The sequence below is a fragment of the Triturus cristatus genome, chromosome 6, assembly GCF_964204655.1.
Source record: "Triturus cristatus chromosome 6, aTriCri1.1, whole genome shotgun sequence".
Taxonomy (NCBI): Eukaryota; Metazoa; Chordata; class Amphibia; order Caudata; family Salamandridae; genus Triturus; species Triturus cristatus.
The window spans coordinates 1,773,804,562-1,773,830,449 of NC_140589.1; positions in this window are offsets into that span (position 1 = coordinate 1,773,804,562).

A 25,888-nucleotide genomic window follows, 5' to 3' on the forward strand; every position below is an offset into this window, starting at 1 on the left:
AATCTCTACTGCAAGCTAAATAACAAAGAAAATCAGTACTGCTTTAAAACAGTGCAGAATTAATGGAACATATATATATTAGGTACAATAATAATCTTTATGCCAACTAGGCTTACAAATAATGCGACCAGATAATCTTCAGATTCCCGGGTTATGTGTGACTGGCGAATCAGCCACAATTTCTTTTTTTTCTACAGTAAGATTAGAATCATTAGCAATCGGAACACTAACGCAGCAGTTCTTATTTAGCCACAAATTGCGTCCAAGATCATTACATAAAGTTACTTTCCTTAGATTCCACCACCGTTCATCACTTAACCTTACACAATTACCACTGACTTTTAACACTTCTTTGGGTTTGGACCACCTGGATGAACCCGTTTTTGGAATGCCCTCTAGTGAAGTCCTCACCCAATCTCCAATTTTGGATACACAAGTGCGACCTTTAATTCTGTCATTATGTCTCTGAGCATACTTGCATTGGTAGTCACTTACCCTACGCTCCAGAACTTCCCTAGGAACCAACTTCGAAGTTGCCCTACGCATCCATGCTGGTGTGATTTTACTACACGCTATTCTTCCCTTGAGAAGACTCAAAGGAGTTTCTCGAGTAGCAGAATGAGGTGTATTACGGTAGTTCCATAACATTTTCTTGACAGAAGACTTGCAATCCACACCCTCCGTTTCAGCCAACAGTATACATTCTTTCAATCAACGGTTGAACCTTTCAACCATACCATTTTCCCTGGGATTGTAAACAGCTGTAGTACTATGTCTCACACCATGCTCCTTCAGATATTCTTGAAATTCATTAGCCAAGAACTGTGGACCATTGTCAGTGGTGATGCTTTCAGGATAACCTTCCCTATGAAAAATGTCCTCACAGCAATTGATGACATTGGATGCTTTAATTTCCTTCACAAAAGCCACCTCTGGCCATTTTGTAAAATAATACATTAAAACAAAAGCAAATTTACCAGCTATATGGCTGGCATTAAATGGACCACAAATGTCCATGGCTAATTTTTGCCACGGCCTCTCTGGAAATACAGTGGGAGTAATAGTGGTGTCTTTTGATACATCCCATCCCAGATGGCGAAAAGCTCTCATGGGGTGTTTAAATTTGCTGCCAATATCGGAGACAAAAGGATTAAAGATATGCTGACGATTTTTCAAATGAGAGGTCTCTCGGTGGCCCTTTATGGAGCCGGAGTGTGGGGGCATATCAAGGCAGGGAACCTGCAAGTGGAGGAAAACCTCTTCCTTAAAAGGCTCCTGTGTTTGCCCAAATCAGCTACCAACGATTTGGCTCACAGAGAGCTAGGTATTTTCCACCTCTCTGATCTATTGGCAATAAGGCCTTTAATGTTGTGGCGTTCGGTTTGGTTAAAGGAAGAGACCTCCTTAAGCAGAGCAATTATTGGAGATTGTCTCTCCACTGACGGCCACCTAAAAATTCCCTGGATCAAATTTGTCTTAAATTGTTATCTAGAGATCTACGGTATCAAACTTAAAGATGATTGTAACGCCCATTCCGGTTTGTCCAAAGAAGTGATGAAGTCGGTTTTTATGAATTTTAAGTTAGAGAAGCGGGAAAGGATCAGTAGTAACTTATGTACATGTATGTTTTACGGCAGATTCTGTGAAAATGAGGGATTTCAGCCGTATTTAAGTCTAGTTACTCGACCCTCCCACCGGTACGTTATTACCATATTAAGGTTTGGGATAGTGCATCATTTGGTGGCCTACCCGTGTATCAAAAAACATCCGGTAGGCCCATGCCCATGTGATAATGTATCAGCTCAAAGCACCATGCACTTTCTTTTATTGTGTAACCTATATGGCAACTATCGTCAAGCCTATCTCAAGCCTATCCTGTTAAAATATGGAGTTAGGAGTATACAAGATGCTATGAAGTTGCTTTTTAAACCTTATCCTGATGTTTGCTTTTTTACTGCCACCTTCCTCCTATTAGCTATCAAAGCAAGGCCTAGTATGCTTTTTTAACCATTTAAATGTTTCAATTATGCAATCTGTCTGCAATTTTTAAATATGATTATGTCTATTGCATTTGTTGTGTATTTGTTCTGCTTTTATGGACTTGTGTTTTAAGCTCCGAATAAAGCCTTATGAAATGAAAATGATACATCCCATCCTCGTCACCACTTTTACAACGATGGAAGTGCTTTCGTTGGTAAGGAATCCAGTAGCCGTAAGTGTAGTTGTGAAGTTTATTAGTTGTAAGTTGGATAGTAAAGAAGGCCCCACTGGGAACAACGTCCTGCTGCTCAGCCCCACACACTCAAACTGACCACTCATTCAAACCATGCATTCATGAATATTCTAATGACATCACACTCACACAGGCTGAGCAGCAGGGAGAAGGAGACATAAAATAGTATAGCATATAACAGCATTTGCTATGTTTTTCTTTTTATTTGAGATGGTTGCATCCTAAAGAGCACTCAAAGGACGGTAAATCCCACGAGAAAGCATGGGAGTGTTCTCCAGGGGAGGGAGGGGTCAGGGGAAAGGATGGAGAGCACTGGGTGGGGAGCATAAGGGACAAAAAGGAAAAAAAACAAGTTAGCAATTATCAGGCCTCTGTTCCATCTAAGTGCACAATTGACTGTACATGGGCTTTAGAGTTAGGGGCAAGGTAGTTCAAGTACACATTCTCTCCTGGAATGTAAATGGGCCCCACACAAAAAGGAGACACGTGAGAATAATACAATATATAAAGGATTAACCAGCTCAGACTATCATTTTACAAGAAATGCACTTAACTAGAAAAAAATATCTTGACCTGTTTAGTACCCAAAATGGGTTCAACAGATGGGCTATACTAAGGGTGTGGCTATCCTGATAAAAACAACAGGTGGAGGCTACTATTAAAGAAAGCATGGCAGATAAGACATGTCAATAGGTAATTGCCAACTTACAACTGATTGACAGAATGTACACCTTAGTGGGGAATTATGGCCTTAGTGTTGAGTATATTGAACCCCTAAAGACGATATTCGGAAGCCTTCTAAAATGTACCTTCTCTTTATTATGGCATGAGATTTTAATGCTATTATGGACAATACCTGGACAGGTCCTCCACCATTACGACTAGCACGCCCCCCAAAATGAAATCAAATATTAAAAATATGATGAGTCAGCTAGGATTGTGTGACACATTGAGAGTAAGGGACATGAAGGATAGGGACTACACATTCCATAATAAAAAATACTGGCATTCATCTAGGATTGACTACTTTTTAATCGCCAAGACAATAAGTGTGGAAATTCTGGAAGTTAAGCAAATGGCAGTCCGCCTGTCGGAGCACGCTGCAGTAATTTTAGAATTAAAACTCATTTACAGGCTTGGAACAAGGAAGTGGACCCTAGACTGCACTCTTCTGCTAGATCAGAAGGTCATTGATACTCTGAAGGCAGAGAAGGAGGAGTTTAAAAAAAAATCAGATGTAGGTTCAGCTCCTTTAAATATGGTCTGGGACTCCTTTATGGCCTTCATGAGAGAGAAGATAATCAGTATATCATTTCAGTTAGTAGAACATACAGAAGGGAGATTGAGGGTCTACAGTCTGAAATGGAACGCCAGGAGAAGCAACTATTGCATCATCAGTTTTCAGCTAATAAGAAAGCACTGCTAGAGAGAGAATTACAAGAGCGGAAGGATCAGTTTATTTTATTAATGGAAGTCAGAGTAAGGACAAGATGGGAGGCAAGAATGATGGCCCATTTTGAATATGGAGAAAATGCTGGGAAACTGCTGGATAGGAAAATCGAAACTAACAAAGCCAGGAACGTTGTTAGAGCAATAATGAGAAAGTGATGGGACGGGAATCCGCCTAACAAACCACTTGAATATTGAAAAAGCCTTTCTTACATTTTTTGGAGACCTGTACACAGAGAATTTGGTAACTACTGAGGACAAGATCAATGAATGGATAGTGGTTGATTTACCAGATAAACTCTCAAGTATTCAGAAGGCATGCTTGAACCAGACTATCGAGCAAAACAAAGCTTGGCAGGCACTTAAGTTTAGTAAAAAAGGGAAAGCAGCAGGCCCGTACGGCCTTCTGAATGAACTCTATAAGGTGCTGGGAGATTTAATTATACCTGTCATGACCAGGCTGTACGAGGAAATTTTAGAGAAAGGGCCCCTTAGTCACACTCATGGGGGAGGCGACAGTCACCATAATTCTGAAACCAGATTAAAAACCCCATTTCCTGTGCGTCAAATAGACCTATATCACTTCTGAATAGTGGTTATAACATTTTGCTAATATCTTATCAAAGAGGCTGAGCAAGGTACTGAGAGATCTAATACATAGATAGTTACATGAGATGACATATGAGTTAATTAGCTTGCTAGACCTTGCACCACTTTTAAGGTTCCTCTGGCTGTCCTGTCGCTGAATGCTACTAAAGCTTCTGACAGGGTCAGTTGGTCCTATTTGAATACAATGTTAAAATACTATAATTTAGGGGACAAATTCTGTAGGGTAGTGCAATTATCACATAAGGAACCCATGGCCAGAATTCTTTTAAATGGGAGGCTAAGACCAGCTTTTAAAATATTAAGGGGTACGAGGCAAGGTGGTCTGTTATCCGCACTATTATTTAACATATATCAAACTGTTAGTATGTAAGCTTAGAAAGGAGAGCGCAATAAGTGTTTTAATATGAGATATTTGGGGAAAAGGTCCTTCTCTATGCCCATGGCCTTATGATTAACACAACTGACTTACAAACATCCCTCCCGTCCATTAAGCGGCTGATAGCGGATTTTGGAGATGTGTCTCTCCAACACAGCAATAATGGTTTGGAACGTAGAGGAGGAGAACTCGCAAATAAGAAGTGAAATGAAATATCTTGGAATCAAAGTCACACAAGATCCAGACAGGACAGTAGAGTCCAATTTTAAATAGGTGTTCGGGGACACAAGTAAACTGTTAATAAGCTGGACCCATCTACCATTATCAATCTTTGGTAGAACCAATTTGGTAAAGGTGATCCTCATGCCTAAATGCACTTTTCTTTTTAATACAATTCCCTTGCATTTTAAGAAAGAATGGCTAGAAAAATTACAAGGGAAAATTCATTCATTTATTTGGGCGTCAAAGGGAGCAAGGATCTCCTGGATGAAGCTTCGTAGGAGGTGGGATGAGGGAAGGGTTTTGTTGCCAGACTTACAGCTCTATAAGTGGGGTTTTCAGCTAAAAACTTTAAGAGTTTGCTTAACAACCCAGATGGTTTTGGAATTGTCTGCCTGTTTAAGGCAGTGTTCAAAAATGTAAGAAGAGGCGAAACACGCTTCTTGTAAACTTTTGGGGATCTGAAATTTTGCAAGCAAGACTAAAGATTTTTTAGGAGATGGCCTTTCTTACGTCCCAGATAAGATGGGCCATGAAGCTTCCATATTACAGTAGGTTGGCCCCTGTTTAGGAATCTCAATCAGGGGTGTAGAATTTAATAAAATATCTACTTGTCCATGGGTCAGGTTCTTCATAAATGTGCTTGTCCTGTAACAAAATCCACTTGTCCCTTTGGTGCCATGTAGTGCGGCACCAAATTATAGCAGCAATCTCATTATATAAGAGCTCTGATATAGCCTCTCTGGTTATGCCAGGGCTCATACCATAGTAGTGTTTGAATACTTGCAGTCTCCTTATGTTGCCATGTTTCCGCAGATCTACATACTGGGGCTGAAGGTAGTGGTAAGTAATAGTTCCAGGGTTAGAATGCCCTTTTGAGTCTGTGCAAACCTACTAACTTGCATGTTTTAAGGGTTTTCAACAACTCTTCTCTAATCTTTTCCCATACTGAGAAATGTTTGAAATTTACTCCTGACAATGTAAACCTTTTCCAGATTTGGGAAAAAAGTGGTTGCAGGGAAAGTGAATCGCAAACACTCAGACTTTTGCATGAGCAAATCTATACATGCATATTTGCAGTTCACAAACATTTTCTAGGAGTACTATTTCTTGTCCTACTTCTATAAATTCTTGGGAATTCACGATAGCTGCACTTAATGCAAGGACATATAGCATAGGTGCACTTTTGAGACTTTCTTCAATAATTGGGCCCCTAATTTGGTCTGTCGTTGACCATGACCTTTCACGTTTATTAAAAATCTGTTTCTCTCTGCATCGGCTGGCTTCATTGTGAGTGACAGCATTCTGGTCTTTCACAAGGAGCATATCAGCACACAAAGTAGTTTTGTTCAGTGCCAGTAACTACTTCGGCAGTGTGTGCTTTTTGAGACCAAAAATTATTTTTGCTTTTGCCAATGTTTGTTATAATGGTGAAGGCCCGGCAGCTCTCACACCAATAAGGTTTTACAAAAAACCATGCCAAAACAATTCACACAACATTGACCAAACTAAAAAGCTGACCACCAATTTCAGACCTACTGCCTTTGCCAATGCTTGTTTATTTTTGCTTCCCACAATCTTATTGAAACTGGTTACACTGATTTTCTATAATGAATATTTTTGGGAAATACTAGCATGCATCAACACACGTTGCTAAATGATGCTGCAAAGAAATGGTACCTGAAATTTTACAGTACTTTTTTTTCCCTGCTTTTGGTTTTTTATGAACATTTTTTTTTTTAAAGCAAAGAATCATCAATCTTGCTTTCAAGCTTCTGCAAATATTTGCATCAAATCAAGAGAGCATTCTGGGAGCATTATATATAGCCTCATATTGCTAAACTTTGAAAACGTGCGTACACATTTTTGTACTGGAACCACTGTCAGTAGTGCAGTCAAAGCTTACAACATTTACTTAGAGTGCTCACCCTAATAATAAAGGCTTTCAATTACTGAACCATAAATACAACTTTGAACAGCATTAACGTATGGACACAAATATTACCTTAACTGCAGGCAGTCCACTTCCCTGGTCCAAAATGTGGTATTGCAAACTTGCAGCCAAAGAGTTTGTGCTGCAGGGGGTTTGGCCTATTTTTGTCAAGGACATAAAACACATGCAAACTTTTTGCCCTTGACCCCAAACAATATGTTCCGGGCGTCGGGCTATAGGAATTCCACATCCCTGTCAATGTACTCCAGACGGGCAACAGGACTACAAAGCTGGGGTCAGCTACTACAGGATGGGAAGCTTCTCCCCTGGGTTAACTTTCGGAGGGTGGCCAGGCTGAACATCTCCAGCTTGAAGTTTCTCCCATTAAAAAGCTGGTCCCTTGAAGGGAGTGCACGCGGAGTCAACCAAGATGGCCACCTGACTTTCGAGCTCCGTACCGCCGCAGAAAATGCTGCGGTGAATTTCGCGGTTCTGGCTTCTTCTCCGCTCTGAAACTGAGATATTCATCCATCAGAACACCCCCTATGTGGGTTTGTTATGCCAGTATGGTTCCTTTCCCCTTCTGCTTAGAAGAACATTAAGAATTTGCAGCAGCTACTTTGAGGCCGCCATTTTAGATTTCCTGCGATGGCGTTTTTTCCTCAGGCATATTACTTATGAAGGAATTTTCAACATAACATTATGCAATTTTTATTTTTCCTGCATAATTAATTAACTACTTCCTTCTTCTTTTTATTTTTGGACCAGTTACATTTAAAGGCTGTACAACTTCACTGTAGATTCTGCTTTTAACATCCTTGAACAACTTTAATCTGCACTGCAGCTTTCATCTTGCGAAGAATAATACTGGAGTGATTCTAGAGATTTTACTGCGCATGCTTGCAACTACCTCTTGTTTTTGCGGACTTTCTTCTTCCTTGACTTATGGGTATGTGGAAACGTGGAATAATTTACATTAGCATAAGCGAAAGCCATTTTTGCTGTTGTGTTTTATTTCCTTCGTAATTCTTCCGTCCTCTGCTGCTCGTCTTTTCACTCTCGTGTGTTATCTATTTTAGTTGACTTCTTGACTCAGCTAAAGCAATGTACGTGCTGAGGGTTTGTAGCTGCCAGAGCACCTGGTCTCAGATGTTAACTGTTAGCCATTTACTGCTGCTATAAGCATTCCTGCTCCCCCTCCCACTTTGCTGACCACGTAGTTATCCATCTGCCCTCGTTTGCTGATAGCTATTTCTAAACTTGTTCTTTCCATTTCTGTTCACATGCTTACATTGCAGAAAAGCGGTATAAAAGGGACGATGATTTGTGAATTCAGTGTACTACCTCCTGCAGCACTTGAGAGTGTTGTGTGGACGTGGTCTCACTCATGAGTGATTAATAAACGTATTATTTTATTTCAACTCCAGTGCTGATCTCTCTTTGTTAGTCTTTGGAACCCGTGGACGAGAGGGTGACCCTGCACCAGTGTACCCCTAAAAAGGTACATTTTCACAGGTAGGAGTAAGAAATTGCTGCTTACTAACAAGAAATTTACCACTTACGCTCCTGAATCGGACTCCTCCCATACTGGTTCCTATATGCACAATAATAACAGTATGGTGCATTCTAGCTCTTCACAACCGATGGCTTCACCAACCTCTTCAATCAAATTGCAAACTCCATCTTCTGACAATAAGTGTCTTAAACAGGACCCTCCTTCTCCACCGAAGTCTGTTTCTCCAGTATCTTTGGACACTGTTTTAGAGGAAATACGTGCTCAACGTCTTTTCATTGAGGAAACTAATTCCCTCCAGCAAGTTCTGGATACTAAATTGTCGTCTATGGAAACCTGTCTATCTGTAGTGGAACAGCATGTTGGTGAATTACAGGATGTATCCACCAAATTTGTCACCTTGGAGAGGGAGGTCTTCCTGATAAAAAAATCTGCTTAAGACCTTAAAAATAGAAATGGAAGCAATAACCTCTGCTTATATGGTTTTCTGGAGGGTTTGGAAGGCAACAACCCTGTTCACTTTTTTACTACTTTTCTTCCAAAGCTTCTTGATCTTCCTACGTCTACAAATCTGAATATTCAACGTGCTCATAGATTGGGTCCCCACTTGTCTTCATCTGCTCCTTCGAAGCCACTGGGTGTGATTCTTTTATTTCTGAAATGTACTGACCTTCTACAAGTCTTAAACGCAGCTTGTTTGGTCTGGTTCAGAAATGTTTATCTCCCAGGATGTCTCTTCAGCAACAGCCAAACAACGGAAGGAATTCCTTGAACTTCATCCTGCTTTACAACACTAGGTGCACGCTATGGGTTATTTCACCCATGCTTGTTTAAGGTTACTTTTCAAACCAGCACCTCTACTTTTGAAGATCCGGTAGACCTGAGGAAATGTATCCATTCACACTCCACATCCTCTATGGAAACTGCTGGGCCTTCTTCTGTGACTTCTATATCTTGATTTTTCTTCTTTCTATTGCAAACATGTTCAGTTTACTTGTACTCATTTACTGTTTCTTTTGCAGGTTGTTTTTAATAATTGCCTCATAACATGTTAACTTTATTTTTTCCCTTCATACCCCTACAGGTTTTCTTTTTGGGATCTCTTTTTATCCGTTTCCTGCTCGTCTTCTATGGTTCCCCGCTGTGGTGTTTTCTCCCTGGTTGGATGTGTCCTCTTCATTTTGTATGTTGATGATTTTGAAAAACATTACATCTATGATTTTGAAACTAATCCATACTTTGACAGTGTACGTCATTGGCGTCGATACATCGATGATATTTTCTTCATTTGGACAGGTAACAATTCCAGTCTAGCCCTTTTTCTTGACTCGCTAAATTCATGCTCTCCTGACCTTAAGTTTACCTTGCATGCCAGTAATGAACATGTTTAGACCTCATGGTCATGCCTTTCGATGGCAAATTAGCTACTAAATTATACACAAATCCAACAGCTCAAAACACCTTGCTGCAGTACACAATTTCGAGAAGACTACTTCCGGGAGGCAGATATTCTTGCAAAAAAGTTGGAACAACGTGGCTATCCAAAAAGACTAATCAAAAGGTCTCTTAAAAGAGCGTGGTAAAATCACTGAGTTTTTCATTTCTCCACGTCCTAAAAAAACATGGAACGAATACCTTGTGTAACAACATTCAGCACACAGTGGACAGATCAATAAATTAACTGAGGTAATAAAAAAACATTGGCCATTAATACAATCTACAGGCATTACCAATGAACCACCTTTATTTTCTTTTAAGAGAGGCAGAAATATTGGTGATCATTTGGTTCGGGCTGATTTACCCAGCACTAATGCACCGGAATTGAACACGCTGTGGGGCCTTAACAGGATTGTGGGCCATTACCACAGCGGTAACTGCTTGATGTGTGATTCCACCTTTAACACAAAGCAGTTCATTCATGATGAAATAATGTAGGACCTCCGTGACCATACAAACTGCAACTCACAGAATGTAGTTTATGCCACCTGGTGGCCCTGCAATTTCATCTAGGTGGGACAAACCACTCAAAAAATCAAGGCTTGACTTTCCCAGCACAAGAGTTGCATTAAATGCAAGAACAAACATGCCCCATTTCATTGAATTTAATCATGCTCCGTCGGAATTACGCTGGCAGGTTATTGAAATGATTAAGAAACCACCAAGGGGAGGTGATATTGTGAATTTGCTGAACAAAACTGAGTGTCGCTGGATTTTAAGATGTGATAGTGCTGGAGTGGGGTTCTCTTTAAAAATTGTATACCCTCTCCATTTTGCATGTTTAGATTAATAAGAATAATTAATTAATAGTAATTGTACTAATTGTATGCTGTGTGAATTGACCAACATCACTAATATAAAAAATACACGTGGGAATTGCATTTGCATGGCCTAATTAATAACGTAAACTAATTTTGTATGCATATTAATAATAGACAATTAGAAATGGCATGATTATATGTTGCTTTCGTGATGTATTCGTGATGTATGCTTTATTAATGTGAATATAACCTGTATTAAGTGTTGCTTCTGCTAGATAAATACACACACATATGGGTATTAGTAAGGGGATAACATTCTATTAGTCATTTCCATGTATTAATTACGTTTTTGTGTTTCTTTGCTTAAGTTGACCATTTGGTGGCCACAAAATGGCTGACATCCCTATCAGACGAATTGACTTTATTTGTGAACGTCTCTGGGTGAAGTGCGCATGCGTCACCATCAGCTGCAGTGGCCTTTGAACGACCCTAACTCAACTGTGCCACCCAAGGACACACCGGGCTACCAGCCAGCTGCTCTGAAAGAAACAATGAAAAGATACTATTCCGAGGAGAAAATAAGAACTATATCTAAAGACACATTATCCGTATGGGAAAGCTGTGGAACCATTTTAAACGGACCAATTAGAAACGTTCAAAATATCATTTGTTACTCTTTGGATTGTAATTTTACTATAAAAATGGTAGAATAGAGAGGTTGAAAAAGCGAGACCCTTCAGGAAGATTTTCGATTTCCTGACGTTATGCTGACGGAGAGGACGGTGACACTGCAGGACAGCTGTTTCCTAAGACTTTGACAGTATGAATCAATGACCAAGATTTTGACTTAGAGGGCGACTTTTAGCCAGAATAGGTAACTATGATGATCTATTGCTTGATTAAACCAGAGACTCGAATTTCAATTCTTTAGATAAAATTTAAGATTCATTACAAGAACTGTGTTGGGTCGTTATTATGAGAAAAATGTATTTATGTAAATAATGTTATAGATTTTGTTATCACTCCAACCTGCAGCTAGCTGATCCATGGCCTATTCATGGGAGGAGTACTAAAGGTGAAGTTTAGGTCTTTATAAATAGGGATATATGAGTACTCCCTTCCATTACAGCGAGTGGAACAATCGCCTCATTGGAAACAGGTTATTAGAAGGATGAATGTTGGTGTTATGGGCCCCACCAGCGAATGTAGTGATTGTGTGTGATCTATGATCTGTGACGAAGGGAGGGATTTTGCATTCCGCGCTGCATCAGTTTTCTTGGTAGCAGAAGTATGGTTAGCTACTGTTTTGGTTTAGTGATCATTGCTTGTAAATAGCTTATTGATTTGTATTGATTTATGTACTAACACTATATGTTGAGTTACGTTGAAGTTATATGTTGTTAGCACGGCTTCTGGGATGTAGGAAGTCGGAAGTTTGTAACAGTTCCGTAGCAGAGCAGAGGTAAGTGCTGCTCTCGGGAAAGACGGAACTGTTGTTGCCCTGTAGGTACACAGGGAAAACGTGTGACAAGAGAAGTTGCACGGCGCATTGTCTGGGTTCGATTCGGCGGCATCGTCGTGTGTTGCCATTAGAAATATTCTCTGTGTGAGAGAAGTGTGTATAAAAGCGAAGGTTACCTGTGAAATTTTGGTCTTTAAGTACCAGGAAACCAATTGGCATACCGATAACGCTTATCACTGAAAAGGTAGCAGGTGTTCTCTGAGCTTGTTAGAAGGACAAAGTAGAGGGAAGCGCTGCTTTGTTAACGTGTGTCATAATTCCGTAGTAGGACAGACTGTTCGCTGTTCTCGGGAAACACAGGATTCTGTGTGTATGTACTACATTTTCTTGTGTGAACAAGTGTGAATGTAAAGGCATTCGGGTTGATTGCGAAACTCTAGGTTTATTTCTTAAATACTAGAGAAACAATTAGCTAATAATGTTTGTATGAAGGGTGAAGTAGAGGGATGTGCTACTTTATCAACGGAAGTAACGATTCCGTAGTAGGGCAGAGGTAAGCGCTGCTCTCGGGAAAGACGGAATTCTCGTGAGAAAGGTCTATTGCTGTTCTTTGGTTAGCGAAGCGGACAATGGAGATGTTTTAGTGTTGTTACTAATCGAATTGTAAAAAGTTGCAATAAGAGTTCACTGAGCGGACTTGTAAAGGAGGGGTAGACAGGAGCAGAGCTGCCGCAGCGGCTGCTGACGTCAGAACGACCGCGCTGGGATTGCACAGTGGGTCAGAAGTGTAAAACGCCCCGGATTGGTGCGTTAGTGTAAAGCCGCGCTAGGATTGGAGAAGTACAGGGTGACGTAAACGCTTCCCATTGGTGCGTTAGTGTAAGTCGCGCTGGGATTAGAGGACTGTGACAGTGACGTAGATGCTCTTGATTGGTGCGTTAGCATGAAGTCGCGCTGTGAGTGGACAGAATAGCGGTACAGTTGTAAAAGACTAGCGATACACAGAAGCCAAGAAAATGTATTATCAGCCACCAGATATGGAAAAGAAATCCTGGTTTGGTAAAGTTAAAAAGTGGTTCAAGAAAGATAAACAGGTCAAAACTAGGGAAGGACAGTTAATTCCTCCACCGAAAACCCCCGCAGCTTTAATGATTGCGAAATATGGATATCATACTTGTATTTGGGTAGATAATTGGGTAAAATATACCAAGGACGATGGAGTCCTGGCATTTCCAGAACATGGTTCCTTTAATTTGGCTGTTTTAAGGAACTTGCGCCAAAAGATGATGTACTTAGAACCAAGACCTAGACCGACGCAGTGTGAGGCATTGACAGAGTGGGAAGACGAAGTGCATGAGCGAGAAAAGCAAAGAAATGGTAGAAGTTACAGATATCTGTTTGGCAGGTCATATGGACATGAAACGCATGATGATCGAATGAAAAGATGGAGGAATGCAAGTATGACTGACGGTATGTTTCCTGTAAGAGCGGTAGGAGAGAATGAAGGAAGAAAATGTGTGGAAAAAAGGAATAATGTGGAATCAAGAGGTTACGGAGCAAATGATTCAGATGGTGATGTGTTGGATGATGTGTTTTATAAAAATCCACCACCGTACCGACCAGAACCAGAAATGTTGACACCAAATGCCCCAATGAGAGAAACATTACGAATTATCAAGACTGAGACTATGTCATCAGATTTAGAAAAGAGAAACTCCATCAGAGAGGTAGAAAAGAAATCGGAGAATAGAATAGATAGCGAAAATTCAGCGGAATTGGCCAAAACAACTCTAGAATTAACAGAGAAAATAAGAGAATTAACTAAGAATCTAGAAGCTGTAACAGTTCCAGTGACTATAGGTCCAGTAATGCCCATTTTTGAGAAGCAAAAGGATAGCGAACATTGCTTGACGGTACCATACCGGAACAATAATGTGGTTGAGAGTCCAGAACGGAGTCAAATTGAAAATCCATGGGGACCGACAATAAATATGTTTGAACCAAATGTTTCAAATAATCCCTTTATAAATCAGAATTATGCTGAAAGGAGTAGAATGACAGTAGAAACGTTGTGAATGGTTAAGAGGGTTACAGAGACAAGATAAAGAATCCCAGTCAATAGATGTGGCTAAATTACGGATGGTATTGGAAGAATTAATTGTAGGGACTATTCCCGTAGAAAAATTGAAAATTTATCAGGATGAGGAGCTGTTATTCCTATGCAAAAGTGTGACATGGAGAGCGAAGAATCTGCATGAAAGACTAGGAGAAGTTGCAAATGAAATGGGTATAGATATTGATAAGGTAAAAGCCTTGCAGAAACCCTGTCGAGTTGATTTTACTGAAAAAGACATTGAAAATCTGAACACCACAGGACAGATAGGTCAGATTAAGGACATAATCATTGTATTGAGAAAATGGGGAGATGTGGATAAATGGAGAAGTAAATGGTATAGAAAACGTAATGATGCCTCAGACAGGACAGTTTTGGCATTCCCTGTTAGAGAGAAAGAAAAGGTAGTGACTGAATACCCCATGAGGGAGATCCCAGGTGGAGGATATGTACACGTCCCATGGACAAGACAGGACATTTTGTCATTTACAAATGATTTTCCTCGACTACGCGAAAAGCCTGTCGAGTGGTACAGGCAGGTAGACAGATTTGTAAAATTGTCAAAGGTACTGTGGATAGATTTGAATAGTCTGTTCGATATAATAGTACCGGCAGATTTGTGGACAGAGTGCAAGATGATGATCAACTGGCCGACTCAGGAGTACCCTAGAGATCCGAAGACAGGAGCTCCAGACCCTGAGGTAATGAAGAAGTATGAACAGGTTATGGTGTTACACGATCCGCTTCCTGTACGATATTCACAGCCCCCTTACACACACTACGACTCCCATAATGCACCAGCAGTGAGGATAGGGTTGTGTACCGCCCCAAGTCTCCTTCGAACGAGCTCATTGGTCCCAGAGATCGTTTAAACAGAAGCCCCTCCTTGAGTGCGTCGCTTGGCTTCCGAAGCTCTTGTGAACCTGCCTCGCCTCTGAACCTGGTGCTGTCTTGTTTGTGCTTTCATAAACATATGGATCCACCCGTAGGTTGAGTATATTAGGAAAATTCCTCAAGAAGACGAAATGTATCCCACGGCCGTGGAGAATACAAATCAGTTGTTTAAATACCCCTCACACACCAAAAGGGCCCTTGGTGTCATGCTTCATCATAGGGGTCTTCCCGCCCCTCTACGGGACGGGGCGTGCTGCGACCTACGTCTACGCGGGAGCACTGTTATAAGTGAAACCACTATGTGTGATGCAAGGGTGTGAGAGGAAGGGTCAGGAGTGAGTGGAAAAGTGAGTTAAAAAATACCTGGCTCTTCTGGTTGAATGAACTTTATTAAACCGTATGAGCTGGTATTAGTAAAATAGTGGGGGGAGGAGGAAAGTATGCCTCAATGAGCTAGACCTCCTGATGGTGCCGACATGTTTCGAAGCTTCCCCAAGCTTCTTCTTCAGGACCTTAAGGATCCCTTCCTAAGACTCACAGTGATGTATTTACAATGAAAAATTAACGTATTGTGTCCCAAATATATAGAATAATGTGGGAAGAAAATAACTTCCAATGGTTAGTAATGCCTAAATAGGTCTTATATAGTCCATTTACCTAAAAGAAAAAAACATGCGTCACGTAGATCGAAGATCAATCCATCAATTTGTGATTTAGTGAACTGAAAAGGAAGTGAAACAATATTCTCTTCTTAACGCTATCCATAACGTTGTCACGTGATCTGTGATGAAGCAACTGTGTAATACATAGACACTGACTAAAAGACACACATATAACAAAAAACACACACTCTATTCTTACAGGAACAAAGTTCCTGGGTTCTAACACTAACCAGTAACAAAGAAAATCATGCACAAATTGATGGATTGATCTTCGATCTACGTGACGCATGTTTTTTTCTTTTAGGTAAATGGACTATATAAGACCTATTTAGGCATTACTAACCATTGGAAGTTATTTTCTTCCCACATTATTCTATATATTTGGGACACAATACGTTAATTTTTCATTGTAAATACATCACTGTGAGTCTTAGGAAGGGATCCTTAAGGTCCTGAAGAAGAAGCTTGGGGAAGCTTCGAAACATGTCGGCACCATCAGGAGGTCTAGCTCATTGAGGCATACTTTCCTCCTCCCCCCACTATTTTACTAATACCAGCTCATACGGTTTAATAAAGTTCATTCAACCAGAAGAGCCAGGTATTTTTTAACTCACTTTTCCACTCACTCCTGACCCTTCCTCTCACACCCTTGCATCACACATAGTGGTTTCACTTATAACAGTGCTCCCGCGTAGACGTAGGTCGCAGCACGCCCCGTCCCGTAGAGGGGCGGGAAGACCCCTATGATGAAGCATGACACCAAGGGCCCTTTTGGTGTGTGAGGGGTATTTAAACAACTGATTTGTATTCTCCACGGCCGTGGGATACATTTCGTCTTCTTGAGGAATTTTCCTAATATACTCAACCTACGGGTGGATCCATATGTTTATGAACATTTGACCGGGAGGAAGTATCCACCTCCACCACTCGGATGAGTGGTACCTCTCCACTCCCTATTTTGTTTATGTTTAGTTTGTTTGTGCTTTCAGCAGGACCTGCCTCTCTGGAAAAGCCGGCATTCTACTGCGACCTTGCCTTGATCCCTGCGAGACACTCATCGTCTACACCGGATTAGGTGTTGCCGTGTACCTCGGAACTGAGATAAGCAACTGCCTAGTTTTCCTACCTTCGAACCCGTGTGGACGTCGAGGAGTTCGGTTGCCTACAAAAGTGCGGATTCCTTCTGTCCCGCACCCCTAGCGAGTATTGAGGACATTTTCAATCACTTGCGCTGCCCATCTTTGTTTTTGGATTTCCCGCCTGTGTACGGAGCCGACGACTGGAAATTGAACTGCACCTTCCTCAGTGTAACGGGTACGTTACATACGCTGCTAGCGTGTTTCATTTTTTTTCTTCTTTCTTTACTTTGAGCCGCTCAGACCTACACGCTGTACGCCGCATGCATACTGCTTGCGGCTAACTTTATCTCACAAAGACCTCTTGCTGTACAGTGCTCCATTATTGTTCTTTTGACCCAACAGTCCTTTTGCTAGTGGCACCTCTCTGGAGACATAGCAGGTTGTCCCTGTGGAACATTAACATAGTGAAACCGACTCACAACGAAGCCACACGAACAGTTTTTTTAAAATTTTCTTTTTTGTCAACAAAACTTTATTGCTTCAGGAGAAGCATTAGTATCCACGTGTGAGACAAACTCCTCTGGATAATCCTTTCTTTATGGAGCCGTTTTCTTTCATGAGATAAGAGACTTTCCCCTTTTCCTCAGTTGGGTGGAGAGAGTACAGCAGAAATACCAAAGGAGGAATAGCTTCACTATTCAATCAGGACATTGTGGAGGTACACAACCATTCTATGTTTAGAGAAAGGGTTGAACACTGACTATTTTCATTGTTGCTTAATTCTGCCTGACCGTGATTAACTTTTATCCTCCCTTTTCTCTCTACCTTTTGTCTTTACTGCAGTACGGATCCTCCGCCCCTTACGTTTTCCTCCCGAGATCCATAAGCCTCCCTGGTGGGCTTCCCAGAGGTCCTTGTCTGGTCCCGGCTCTTCCTTGGGGTAGTATTCATTTCTCGGATAGTTTATCTTTCTGATGATGTCTCTACCTTAGGGGAGAGTAGAGACTTTGGTCTTCGCTCCTGTGGATGCTGGCAGTCGCCCTAAGGCTTATGCAAGTAAGTCGAGTAGCAAGAGTGACAGACAGCCAGGCCCACGAATAGACACATCCCCCCGAGCGAAGATGGATCCTGTTCTCATGGACGCTACCCTGTCCAGTGAGACGTCCAAAACAACCATGAATGAATTAGCCTCCACTGTACTAAATTTACAAGCGGGACTCAGAAACTTACGGACTGAGAATGAAAGGTTGGTTACAGAACTAGACCAACTTAAGACACAAAGATGAATCGAGGCCAGCATAGATGAGGTAGCTACAAAATCCAAGAGGAGTTATATATGTCCCGCTCTCTTCCACGGTCCCTCACATACACCTGCCCTTCCAGAACCATCACTCGGGGACAGTGAGGCTTCTCCGGTTAATGTAACGGTAGTAACCCCATCCCCATCCCCGTTAGCTATGCCAGAACGATTCAGTGGAGACAGTAGCAAATACGGGGTGTTCATGAACCAGTGCCCCCTTCAGTTCCTTTGTCGAGCCCCCTCTTTTCCCCGACGATGCTGCTAAAGTGGCCTTTATTATTTCTTATTTAATAGGTAACGCAGCCCTATGGGCAGTGCCACTCGTTGAGAATGACGATCCAATGTTATATGATTTAACACTATTCAAGACAAGATGAGAAATCTTTTTGCACGTCATTCTTACATGCAAGCCAGTGCTAATGAATTGCTGGGTTTGAAACGGGGATCTAAAGATCTCTTGACTTACATTACCACGTTCAATAGATTGGTTACTGAAACCCTTTGGCCGGAAGAAAAACGGACATCATTGTTTTATAGAGGTCTAAAAGACGTCTTGTCGCAAATAGTAGACCCCCCTGAGGACTGCTCCTCTTTCATCGACCTGGTGGTTAAGTTGGATCACCAACTTAATGAAAGACGAGGTGAAAAAACCAAAGGCGACTACCCTCGCTTTTTATTAGGCAGAACTGAGAAAAAGGAGCAAAAAGATCTAGGGGAACCGATGCAAATTGGGGGCATCAGAGGTCCGTTATCTAGTACGGAACGAGAGAAACGTCGAAAACTCAATTTATGTTTGTATTGCGGAAAAGGGGGTCATTATGCGAGAGAGTGTCCAGTCAAACCTAAGATCGCTGCAAAAACGTCTCTCGTGCAGAACAACTACGCCTCTGCTTCGGAAAACTGAAGGACTTGGAGGACCAAGAGGTCGATCCTTCAGGTCTCTTCTCAAGACAGATCTCACATGCTTTGGCCAACACAGTTCCCCTGGTACCTAGGTATTTTACACTAACGATCGTACTGGTTTTACCATCTCAATATAGAAAAACCATGCCTATACTCCTTGATTCAGGAGCCACGGGTAACTTCTTGGATATCTCATTGGCAAAAGCATTAGGCATAGAATTTGTATACAAGACTCAACCTGAGAAAATCAGAGCTGTAGATGGGACTGAGTTGTCTTCAGGGTTACTTGCTTTTCAAACACCCTGATTGACTATGGTATGTGACAATGGTCATTCTGAAACTATCCAGTTCGATTTGATAGATAATCCCAATTTTGGTGCTATCTTAGGGGTACCATGGTTACAGGTACATAACCCCCTGATTGATTGGGTCGCAAGAACAGTCACCCTACGGTCCCATTATTGTCTAGTACACTGCTATCAGGAATCCCCCACCTGGCACACGTCCTTATGCAGTGCTATGGAGACTTCTAGTACGACCGAACTGCCCTCTGAATATCGTCAATATAAAGATGTATTTGACGATGAAAAGGCGGTAGCATTGCCTCCCCATAGGTCGTATGACTGTCGGATAGACTTAATCCCGGGGGCTGTTCTGCCTGTAAGTAGAATTTATGCACTCACTGAGCCCGAAAACAAGTGTCTATATGATTACCTACAAGACATGCTAAAAAAGGGCTTTATCCGTCATTCCACCTCACCCGTTTCTTCTCCTATTTTTTTCATTCCCAAGCGGGAAGGAGGATTGAGAGCCTGTCTGGATTATAGGGCCCTCAATAAATTCACTATTAAGAATAAATACCCTCTTCCCCTCATCTCCACTCTTCTCGATCAGGTTCGGAAAGCTAAAATCTTCACCAAGCTGGACCTTCGGGGTGCGTATCATCTCATTCGTGTTAGACAAGGAGACGAGTGGAAGACGGCTTTTTGCACAAAATTTGGACTCTTCGAATATTGCGTAATGCCATTTGGCTTATGCAATGCTCCAGCAGCTTTTCAGTTTTTCATTAATGAAATCCTAAGAGAATTTCTAGACGTCTTTGTAATCGTCTAAATTGACGATATCCTGGTATTCTCGCAAACAGAGGAAGAACATGTACAACATGTAAGACTGATATTACAACGGCTGCAAGATAACCATCTCTTTGCTAAACTTGATAAATGTCTTTTTCATACCACCAAGGTGGATTTCCTGGGATTTGTGATATCCCCTGAAGGGATCCACATGGATTCTTCTAAAGTGTCGGCCATAATTAATTGGTCCAGTCCCACTACGGTAAAGGAGATTCAATCCTTTCTGGGATTTGCCAATTTTTACCGAAGATTCATTGAGCACTTTTCTGACCTCATCACACCCATCACGAGACTCCTAAGAAAGGGTGTGGTGTTTAAATGGGATGACACGGCGGAACAAGCCTTTCAAACCCTGAAAAAGAAGTTCGTAACAGCCCCTGTTATTCGACATCCTGATACAGCTCAACCCTTTTATTTGGAAGCGGACGCTTCCCAATATGCGGTAGGGGGAGTTCTCTCACAAAGACACCCTCTCAATGGGACTCTGCATCCAGTGGCATATTTCTCCAAAACTCTCTCTGTGGCTGAACAAAATTACACTATAGGCGAAAGAGAGTTGCTGGCCATAAAACTTGCATTTCAAGAATGGAGACATTATCTCTTGGGGTCACCACATACTATTACCATATTCTCAGACCACCATAATTTACAATTCTTTAAATCCGCAAAAGCCCTTACTCCCAGACAAATGAGGTGGGTGTCATTTTTTAGTGAATATGATTTTGTAATCCACTTTCAACCAGGGGCCAGACACGGCAAGGCAGATGCCATATCACGATTAGGTAAAGAACATAAACACACAGAGGAGAGTCCCCCGCTCATCATACCTGAACATAAGATAGCGGTTATAGGAGACTCGGAGACTGAGTGTGAGTTTCTTAAAACTCTAGCCACTGAATACACCTCCCTGAAATCCGAGGACTGGTTACTAGATCCCAGTAACTCTATCACTGACGGCTTATACTATCATAAGGGTCGGTTATATGTTCCCTCTGAAGAGTTACGCGTTTTGATTATGAACTGGTGTCATTCCTCCCCTTTAGCAGGCCATCCTGGGGGAGACAAGACAATACACACTTGTCAGCGATGGTTTTGGTGGAAAGGGATGACTCAGGACATATATGATTATGTAAAAGCATGTCCCACGTGTGCACGCCAAAAGGCACTGCATTGTGCTCCTGCAGGATTATTACAACCTCTGCACATTCCACACACTCCTTGGTCTTCCATTAGCATGGATTTTATCACTGACTTACCTGTTACCCGAGGATATCATTCCATCTTAGTAGTGGTAGACATGTTGTCCAAGATGGCTCATTTCATACCTCTTGCAAAACTACCCACCGCTAAAGAGCTTACAAGCATATTTATACAACATATAGTACGCTTGCATGGATTATCTTCTATTATTGTTTCAGACCGAGGCCCTCAGTTTATTTCCAGATTCTGGCAAGGATTGTGTAAAGCCCTACACATTGATCACCGTCTGTCTTCGGCTTATCACCCCCAAACAGACGGGCAGACTGAAAGGACCAATCAAACTTTAGAACAGTATTTAAGGTGTTTGTTAGAGACGGTTACCAGTGATTGGGTCCAAGCTCTTCCGTTAGCGGAGTTTGCCTACAACAACACTTGCCATACTGCCACTCAGGTTTCCCCTTTTTTTTTCTTGAATGGGTATCATCCCCTTTGTCTACCCGTACAGTTCCCTCTTTCTTTGTCAGAAATACCGGCAGTAGATGAACACCATGCACGTCTCTCCTCCATATGGGACATGGCAAAACAAAAACTACAAGAAGCCAAAAAACACATGAAGGAGCAGGCTGATAAACATAGACGTCCTGCTCCTAATTATCTAGTAGGAGAGCAAGTGTGGTTGGCTAAAAAAATCTTAGACTATCTGGACAAAGGAAACTCCAACCCAGGTATATAGGGCCCTTTACTGTCTCACGCATTATCAATCCTGTAGCCCTCAAACTTGACTTACCCACGGAGTATCAAATACATTCAGTTTTTCATGTTTCTTTGCTCAAGAAATATGAACAACCTTCCTGTCCTGAAATTCCCCCTCACCCCATTACTGTAGAAGGGCAACTTGAGTATGAAGTCAAGAGAATCGTGGATTCTCGAAGACAACGAGGCAAACTGCAGTACCTGGTTGATTGGGTGGGATACGCGCCTGAAGATAGGTCTTGGGAACCCGCTGATCACGTACATGCACCCCTTCTAGTACGACGATTTCATGCCTTGCACCCAGACAAACCTCGACCTGTGAACAGGCCTTTAGGGGGGAGAACTGTTACACGATCCGCTTCCTGTACGATATTCACAGCCCCCTTACACACACTACGACTCCCATAATGCACCAGCAGTAAGGATAGGGTTGTGTACCGCCCCAAATCTCCTTCGAACAAGCTCATTGGTCCCAGAGATCGTTTAAACAGAAGCCCCTCCTTGAGTGCGTCGCTTGGCTTCCGAAGCTCTTGTGAACCTGCCTCGCCTCTGAACCTGGTGCTGTCTTGTTTGTGCTTTCAGCGGGACCTGCCTCTCTGGAAAAGCCGGCATTCTACTGCGACCTTGCCTTGATCCCTGCGAGACACTCATCGTCTACACCGGATTAGGTGTTGCCGTGAACCTCGGAACTGAGAAACGCAACTGCCTAGTTTTCCTACCTTCGAACCCGTGTGGACGTCGAGGAGTTCGCTTGCCTACAAAAGTGCGGATTCCTTCTGTCCCGCACCCCTAGCGAGTATTGAGGACATTTTCAATCACTTGCGCTGCCCATCTTTGTTTTTGGATTTCCCGTCTGTGTACGGAGCCGACGACTGGAAATTGAACTGCACCTTCCTCAGTGTAACGGGTACGTTACATACGCTGCTAGCGTGTTTCATTTTTTTTCTTCTTTCTTTACTTTGAGCCGCTCAGACCTACACGCTGTACGCCGCATGCATACTGCTTGCGGGTAACTTTATCTCACAAAGACCTCTTGCTGTACAGTGCTCCATTATTGTTCTTTTGACCCAACAGTCCTTTTGCTAGTGGCACCTCTCTGGAGACATATCAGGTTGTCCCTGTGGAACATTAACATAGTGAAACCGACTCACAACGAAGCCACACAAACAGTTTTTTTTAAAATTTTATTTTTTGTCAACAAAACTTTATTGCTTCAGGAGAAGCATTAGTATCCACGGTGTGAGACAAAGTCCTCTGGATAATCCTTTCTTTATGGAGCCGCTTTCTTTCATGAGATAAGAGACTTTCCCCTTTTCCTCAATTGGGTGGAGAGAGTACAGCAGAAATACCAAAGGAGGAATAGCTTCACTATTCAATCAGGACATTGTGGAGGTACACAACCATTCTATGTTTAGAGAAAGGGTTGAACACTGACTATTTTCATTGTTGCTTAATTCTGCCTGATCGTGATTAACTCTTATCCTCCCTTTTCTCTCTACCTTTTGTCTTTACTGCAGTACGGATCCTCCGCCCCTTACGTTTTCCTCCCGAGATCCTTCAGCCTCCCTGGTGGGCTTCCCAGAGGTCCTTGTCTGGTCCCGGCTCTTCCTTGGGGTAGTATTCATTTCTCGGATAGTTTATCTTTCTGATGATGTCTCTACCTTAGGGGAGAGTAGAGACTCTGGTCTTCGCTCCTGTGGATGCTGGCAGTCGCCCTAAGGCTTATGCAAGTAAGTCGAGTAGCAAGAGTGACATTGACCAGGAGTGGGGAGTGGGCGGGCTAGGGAGGGAGGGGATGGTTTCATGAAGTTCGCTTGCTGCATGGAATGTAGTTGTCTCTTATTGTCGATTTATATTGTCAGATCACTTACTTTGATGTTAACGACGCCATTGGAGATCATTGTCTTCGATTTCATCGTTTACGAAATGCCGCCCATTGCTACTATAAGTCATATCTGTAATGTTATTCATATAAAAGTAAAAGACTGTCACTGTTGACTGACTGATACATTTCAAATTTGCTACAGTCATCAATAAAGTTTGTTATAAAAAAAAAGAGTAGCAAGAGTGACATATGGTATTTTTGAAAAACAAAGTGCCCCCTAAAGAGACAGATTGGGTAAAAATTGATCGAACACATCAGGAAGGAAAGGAATCAGTACATGCATACTATGAGAGACTAATTCAAGCCTTTAAGCAGTTCAGTGGAGATGAGAACCTGAGTGATAAGGATTTGAGTCATTTCGTATACAGATTTGTATATGGTTTACGCCCAGAAATTGGTGACATGATAAAACAGCATACAGTTGATTGGCAGAATAAGAAAATAGATGAAGTATTGAGACATGCTAAATATTTCAGTGACGAAATTGAGGCTAAACAGCGAAAATTAAAAGAAAAGGCAATGTGGGCACAAGTAAAAGTAGCCGAAAGGCAGGAAACTCAATTGGTAGAACAAGGAAATAACCCAGGACTAAACCGAGATTTGGCCCAGGAAAAGGGAAAGGTAATATAGAAGAAGCTAAAAAGAAGTTCCCATGCCATAATTGCGGTAGGTTAGGGCATTGGAAATCCGAGTGTAAATACCCTCCAAGTACTAATAATGAAAATGCATCATTGAATCCGCAGGTGCAGAATGAGGTGAGTGGTCAACTGCAGCAACAGCAGCAGGTGGTTACTTCACAGAATCAGGTGCCAAAACCACCTTTCCCGCAGAGCAGAAACACTCAGAAGTATAGTAATTAATCGGGATTCTACAATGAAGAACAGGTAAATAAACCGCAACGCGCTCACGCTGTTTCACAGTATTGGCTGCAACGCGATGAGAGTGACTCAGAGGAAAGCTATTGACGGTGCTGAAAGGAGAAAGAAGAGTGCGTACTTGGCGCAACTCTAGAAGTAGGCCAGACAGGACCATTTGTAGATGGGAAGGTTAATGATGAAAATATTACTTTCCTAGTGGATACTGGTGCTACTCGATCAACTGTTAGATCAGCTGATGTTAAGAATCTTCCTCTATCGGATGAAACAATCCAAGTGGTTGGTGTGTCCAACAGACAGATAAAAATGTTTTTGGCAGAACCAGTGAAAGATAGTATAGGGAAATTTACAGAGATGCACCGCTTTGTTGTGTGTGACACCAGTCCAGTGAATTTATTAGGTAGGGACCTGTTGTGCAAGATGAATTGCACTATATTCTGTACTCCAGATGGAATAGCATTTGAAACACCAGATGAGGATGTGCTGTATAAAATGACTATAGCTATCAGAGAAAATGAGGTAACTGAGACTTATGCAATTTTCAACCCTGATGAATTACCTAAAGAACTAAAACAGTCAGTGAAGGCAGAAGTATTGGATTTTACTGGATAAGATGTAGGGTTAATGAGAAACGTAGATCCAGTCAAAATAACTTTGAAGGAAGGAATAAGCTATCCAAATGTCCCTCAGTACAGATTGACACCGGAGATAATTGAAGGGGTTATTCCAATAATTGAGAAAATGATCAAGCAAGGAATTTTAAGAGAAGTTATGAGTAGTCCATGTAATCCACCGATAATGGGACTAAAAAAGCCTAATGGGAAATTCAGGATAGTGCAGGATTTGAGAAAGGTAAACAAAATTGTGGCATCATGCTGTCCTATTGTGCCAAACCCATCAGTAATTCTGTACCAGATTCCCCATGATGCGGAATGGTATACAGTAATCGATCTATGCCATGCTTTCTTTTCTATCCCATTGCATCATGACAGTCTGCAAATTTTTGCATTTCGTTTTGGGGAACGGATTTTGGCATGGT